The sequence below is a fragment of the Fukomys damarensis genome, unplaced genomic scaffold (genome assembly GCF_012274545.1).
Source record: "Fukomys damarensis isolate Sample0158 unplaced genomic scaffold, DMR_v1.0_HiC HiC_scaffold_5, whole genome shotgun sequence".
In the NCBI taxonomy this organism is placed as follows: Eukaryota; Metazoa; Chordata; class Mammalia; order Rodentia; family Bathyergidae; genus Fukomys; species Fukomys damarensis.
This window is the reverse complement of record NW_022900917.1, coordinates 56088748-56095658: the sequence shown is the minus strand read 5'-3', so window position 1 is coordinate 56095658 and position 6911 is coordinate 56088748. Positions and strand designations below refer to the sequence as shown.

General features: G+C 36.7%; 1 pseudogene; it reads right to left on the bottom strand.

The window, feature by feature from the left end:
* Positions 1-1040: 1040 nt before the first annotated feature.
* LOC104853234 lies at positions 1041-5559 on the bottom strand (annotated as a pseudogene).
* Positions 5560-6911: the final 1352 nt, after the last annotated feature.

The following is a 6911-nucleotide window of genomic DNA, read 5'->3' as shown; positions in this document are numbered from 1 at the left end:
TCTCCCTATTTGCAAAAGCTTTGTTTCATTTTTTTTCTTTTCCCTTCTTACCTTTCCCCTCCTCCTCCAACTTCCCCCACTTCTTTAGCCCTTTTCTTCCTATATCACATTATCAATTATACAATTTGTACCATATTTACACTTTTAGTTTTTCATACCAGAGAAACTACTCAGTATTTACATGTATGTGTCCTATTTATTTCACTTATGAGCATGGCCTCAATATGCATCCATTTACCTATAAATGACTCTAGTTTCTCATTCTTTATGGCTGAGTAGTACTCCCTTTGATAGAAAAACATCTTCTTGGGGAAAGAGATTTAGCTCAGTGGTCTCACCACCTGCCTCTCAAGCACAAGGTCCCAAGTTTGATCCCTGGTAACAAAACAAAACAGAAAAACATCTTCTTCATCCAGTCTCCAGTTGATGGACAATTGGGCTGTTTCCAAGTTTGAGCTATTATAAACTGTGCTGCTATAAACATGGGAGTGCATATGTCTCTGTGGTATGATTCTTTTGATTATTTTTCAGGATTTTACCTTTGTTCATGTGCAATCATCATCATTTTAAAGTAGTATGAAAAACTGAAATTTGGCCAGAAACACAGTTTACAATATTCAATTATTTCTGGCATTAGCACTATTTCACCTTTTGATCTGCAGTATATGATATAACTCAAATTACATGTTAGTAATATAATGATAAATATTCCTTTAAAAAACAAATTATTTCCCTGCTTATAATTTTTAGAGAAGATGTACTATAAAAATGTTTTTCTTTATTTTCCTGCCATGATAAAGTAAAAGCATTCGTAGCTTTTCCTCAAACTTAAGGTGAGGAGAGCACCACCTCTCATGAGTGTGAATATTCCTTCTCTCAGTTAACACATTTTTTTCAAGGAACTCTTGACTCAAAAAGGTACCAAAAAGAAAAATGCTCCTCTCACCAACTGATTCTTTGGGCAAACTTCTCCAACTTTTCAAAATTAAACAATTGTTCCACCTGGTTTTTGTGAAATTTCATTTTCCATGTCATAGCCCTTAAGTTATTTTTCTTTTATTTGAAGCCACTCTTTCATTTTCAACTTTCTGAGCAGACAAACCACTGCTTCTGGTTTCCATGGAAACAAGATTCCTACAGCCCTATGGGTAGGCATTCTTGTTCCAGCAACCTTTTATGATGGTGTAGGACTCACGGATTTAAGTGGAAAAGTACAAGGTATCCTTCCATGATGGATGCGATATGGGAGCAGGAGACTGGGGTCAAAGTGAACCCAGAGGACTCAGAAACTGGAAGGTACACTGGGGAGGTTGCAATGCAGTTTGTGCAGATTGTACACTGTCCTCATCACTTTTCCATCTGAGGTCTTGTGGATCAGGACTGAAGAATCTTCTGCTGTATGAGATAACAGGTAGGGCCCCTCCTTCAAACTGCTTCATTTTTTTCAGAATATATTGAAGAACATTAAATAGACTTGAAATCTTGAGGCTGAAAGCTTTTCTTTTAATTCTTCAGAAGTAATTTCTTCTAGCAGGAAAAGTTTGGAAGTAAATTCATCAATATGTGCAACATACAAGCACTTAGAATGCAATAAACTTTCAGTCCATAAGTGACAAAGTTCACTTTCATTCAAAGCTTCCACTCCATAACAACCTTGATATTTCACTTTGAGTAGAAGATACACTGGAAATTGTCTTCTGATTTTCTTCCACATTTTAGAATGTTGTCTTGTCTCTATCCTCTAGAAACTGCAATACGCAAGTAACAACAAGTCTTGCAGGGTGAATAACTTATAAAAAAAACTTCCTTCTTTAGGAGCTAGATATTCAATATAGTCCTGGAGTTCATATGGCAATCATCCTTTTGGTTCTGAAATGCAGAAGGCCACCCTGATTTTGGCCAAATAGAGGCATATAGAGGAGCAGGAGGATATTTATTTGGAAACAGGTGGCTCTTTAGCATTTTCTAAATTCATTAAGGGAAATTCTGGTTCTTTTCTAGAAATTGTCTTTAAGAGTTCAGTCTGCATTTTAAAAATTTGTCCAAGTGGATCTAATTTTGTATACACTCATTTGATAGGTTTTTAAAAAACACACAATTCTTCAGGACTGTGAGTTGTACTAGTCTGGTCTGCTACCAAACCCTTTCCTGAGGAAGAATTTGGACTCTCTGGTCTAGAACTTAAATTAGAACCCACTGTCTTTACACCACTATTATTTTACACACTGTATCAATGATTAAATAGTCCCCATCTGTATCACTACTGCAAGGAATTACTGTTTCACTTTCAGCTGTTTCTGTTGCAGCAGGCTTTTCCTTTGAACTGTCACTGTTCTCTAGGACATTTAGTCTCATCATCAGCACATACCACATCTGTAGCCTATCATTTGCAACAGAGTTGTGGATTTCCTTAGAACTTCCAAATGTAAGGCATTGGATGTCTTTAAGTCATTACTTTGCATCAAAGGCTTGTTGGAATTGGACACTTTTTCACCCTGTGATCCAAGTTCTTGGTCATCTTTATTTCTGCGCTCTTCAGGGCCACTTTCTATATTGATGACCAGCTGTTTCTCCTTCTGTAATTGTTCGATCAGAATCCAAGATAAACTTCTGAAATCAGCAGCGGGATCTCCTAGAGGTGGTGTCACAAGGGTAGAGCTGCTTTGGGGGCTGGGAGCATATGCCTCACGGTGGGTACTGAGCAAGTATTTGCTGGACTGGGTGACTTTGATGGTTCTGTAGTGGTTACTCCAAACTTTCAAGTTCTTTGACATCACAATAAAAATCCAGATCCAAATTTTCAAGTCTCAATTTTTTGTACTCATTAACTTCACTAGATGTGTCCATTTCAGGTGTGTACTCTTGCAGTCTGTCTATAAATACTGCAGAAATGAACAGATGTGTTTTTGGACATCATAAATTTTAATGGAATTTCATGGAAGATTTGATTTCTGTCTCTCATTGTCATTTTCTCCTGAGAAAGTGGGGAATTAATATAAATTAGCTGGTTTGGAACCTGCAGAAGGTATAATTTGAACACAAACTGGAATTTCCCACTGTTCCTTGTAGTCTGCTCCATGATTATTTAATAAGGTAAACAGTGACTGGCTACAGAGATATCTGAGGATGATATCTTGAAACAAGCTTCTCTGAATTTGGATCTGTATGAATATCATAGTGCATAGGTTCAGCAATTTGTTCTGGAGTTTCAATAGGAGGCATGCTAGTTTTTGAAATCTTAAATACTGCAGGTATTGAGGGAAATACTGGTTTTGCAATTGTACATTGCCCAATGCAAGAAGGTTTCTTTCTAATTTTAATCCTGCCTCTATTCTGAGTAGGAAGAACCCCATTAAGTTTTTGACTTCATGATAAGCTAGGTTGAACTCTTGAAGACATTGGCTTGGAAAAAGACTTTATGAACAAATCCTCAGTAGCATCAGAACTAGCACAAAGAATCAACAAATGGGATCTCATCTTATTGAAAAGCTTCTGCACTGCAAGAGAAACCACCAACAGAGCTTAGACACAACCTAAAATGTGGGGAATACTTTTTCCAGCTATTTCTCAGACAAATGTATATTATCTAGAATATATAAAGAACTCAAAGAAAACAGGCCCCCCAAATATAAAGATCCAATTCAAAAATGGGCATCTGAAATGAACAGACATTTCTCAGACAAAGAAGTAAAAGCAGCAAATATATGGAAAAATGTTCAACGTCACTGATCATTCAAGAGATGCAGATGAAAACAACACTGAGATGCCACCTCACCACAGTAAGAATTGCTAATATCAAGAAATCAACCACTAACAAATACTAGCAGGAGTGTGGGAAGAAAGGAACCCTTCTTCATTGTTGGTGGGAGTGTGGACTGGTGCAACCACTGTGGAAATTAATATGGAGCTACCTTAAACTGGTATGCAAGGAATCAGTAAATGACACACAGAGAGACAGCAGCATAGAAGTAAAATAATAAATGTACTTATCGATAAGGGTCGATAGCACATAAGCTGTGCCTGGATCAATGATGCACTGGATTACATCTCCTCCTTTTATAGGGTTTTACAGCTTTGACTTCATTTGGGTGGTTGCATTTCATTCTCACAGTTCAAACCACGGTTACAGAATAGTTAATCTTTTCAACCCAGAGGTAACAATTCTTTGCATTTGGGGAGTTTACCTTTAAGATTCACCGAGTTATCTATTCTAGCCCATATGAAGGGGTGTTCAGGGTCAGGGGAGCAAATGTTAGCAATGGGTTCTTTCATTTAGACAATTTTATGATCAGATGGCTCCAGTCTCATCAGAGCTCAAGACCTTGACTGTTATCTCATTCAAATGCCTCATTCAGCAATTAGTGCCTTCAGTGCCTATGAGCTAGCTAAACAAAACAAACTGCTGTTAGAGACAGCAGAAGCCATTTTTACATTGTAACACTTTATAGGTTTTTGCTATTTATAAAAGTTTCCCATATCAAAACAACTAGGATCGAAGCCCCATTTGACCCAGCTATTCCCTTGCTGGGTATCTCCCCAAAAGAATTAAATGAATCATAGCACAATGATATATGCTCACCCATGTTTATAGCAACACAGTTTGTAATAGCTAAAACTTGGAAAGAGCCAAATTGCCCATCAACTGAAGACTGAATAAAGAAGATGAGGCTTTTTTAAATAAAATGGAATACTACTCAGCGATAAAGAACAAGAAACTACAGACATTTGTAGCTGAGTGGATGCACATTGAGGAATACTCTTAAGTGAAATAAATAAGACACAAATGTGTAAATACTGTGAAATTTCTCTGATGTGATAAGCTAAAAGTGTAATAGAGGTCAAAATGTATAATTGATACTTTGTAATAGGAAGAAAAGGTCTAAAGGCATTGGGAAAATGGAAGGGGTAGGGAAAGTGTAAAAAGGGAAGAAAAAAGGAAGAAAATGGAAACAAAGTCTTTGTAAACAGGGAAGGGTGAAGGGGGAAAGGAGGGCTGGGGAAAGGGGAAAAAATAAGAACCAAGATATGCCATGTAAAGGTACAAGGTATCAATGATGAATGCAAGTGTATTATATATCTATATTGAACCAATAAAGATTCAGTTTATAATTTTAAAAAAGCTGGTGACTTCATGAAGAATATAAAATTCTGGATACTTTTTCACTTGTTCAATTCAAGCTCTTAAAAATTGCTTTGTGAGGAGATGGGCATCTTAAGAGAGCATATAATAATACTGTGCACATTTCTTTGCAGAATTTTGTAAAAACTTCAGGAATTCAGAAACTTATCCATTCACATGGTTTTTCATATCCAAGTACTGTTAATATTCTTTTTTATTTATTCCAATAGCTTTGGAATTTTCAGGAATCTTTGTGTATTTAACAAACAGGAATCTTCAGGAATCTCTGCTCTCTCTGTTAGATAAAATACATAATTCTTTTAAACTTGGAGCCATGGAGTGTTCCTTATAGTTTTGTCAAGAGAAATTTTTTTCAGGCCATTTTGAGGTAAAACGTCCCAGTTTAGCTTTGGTTCACTCATGGATATACAGGAGCTCATCTTCCTAGATTTCTGTTACACTCTAGCACATAATTGTTGCCTAGAAGTGAAGGTTTCAAGATAGGCAGTATCCCTCCAGCATCTCATGCTTGGTGGCAGTGCTGGCCTGGCCACAGATCAGATTCTTTTAATTCTTGTGGGAAGATACATAACAGAGTAATATCTGGGTAAAATGGAACCTCTAATCCTAGTAGTTTGAGGTATCTCCATATTGATTTCCACACTGGTTGCACTAGTCTTCTCACCCAACAACAATAAAGAAGGGTCCCTTTCTTCCCACACCCCTACCAGTATTTGTTATTGGTTGATATCTTGATAGCAGCCATTCTTTCTGGAGTGAGGTGGAATCTCAGTGTTATTTTAATCAGCTTCTCTCAAATTACCAGTGATGTTGAAGAAATTTTATATTTTTATTTGCTGCTTTTACTTGTTTGCCCAAGAAGTGTCTGTTCATTTCAGATTCCCATTTTTGAATCAAGTCCTTATATTTGGGGGAGGGTCTGATTTTTTGGAGTTCTTTATATATTCTAGATAGTAAACCTTTTTCTGAGGAACAACTGGTAATAATTTTTTCCACATTGTAGGTTGTCTCTAATATCTGTTGGTGGTTTCTCTTTCAGTACAGAAGCTTTATAATAAGATGTGATCTAGTTGTTGATTTTTTGTGCTAGTTCACATGCCACTGAGGATTCATTTATAAAGTCTTTTCCTATGCCAATGTAGAAGGCTATTGATTTTTGAGTATTGACCTTGTATCCAGCTACTCTACTAAATCGGGCAGTTAAATCTAGATGTCTTTTTGCAGTTTGGGGGGCGTCTTCTATATTGAGTATCGTGTTATCAGCAAATAATGACAATTTCAATTCTCTTTTTCCCATCTTTGTTACTTATATTTCTTTCCCTTGTCTAATTGCTATTTTCAAAACTATATTGAGCAGGAGTGGTGATAGCGGACATTCTTTTCTTGATCCTGATTTTAGAGTGAAAGATTTAAATTTTTTTACCATTTAGTATGATGTTGGCTGTTGATTATTTTTTAACCAGGGATCAAACTTGGGACTTTGCACTTCTGAGGCAGGTAGCAGAACCACTGAGCTAAATCCCTGACCTGGCTGTTGATTTTTCATAGATGGCTTTTATCAGAAAAAAGAATCCAAAAATTCATTTGGAACCACAAGAGACCTAGAATAGCAAAAGCCATTATAGGCAACAGTCACATGGCACCAGGTGTAACAATTCCCAATTTGAAACTATACTACAAAGCCACTGTGATAAAATCAGCATGGTACTGGCAAAGAAATAGGCCTGAGGATCAATGGAACAGACTGGAAGACACAAAAACAAATGCAGAT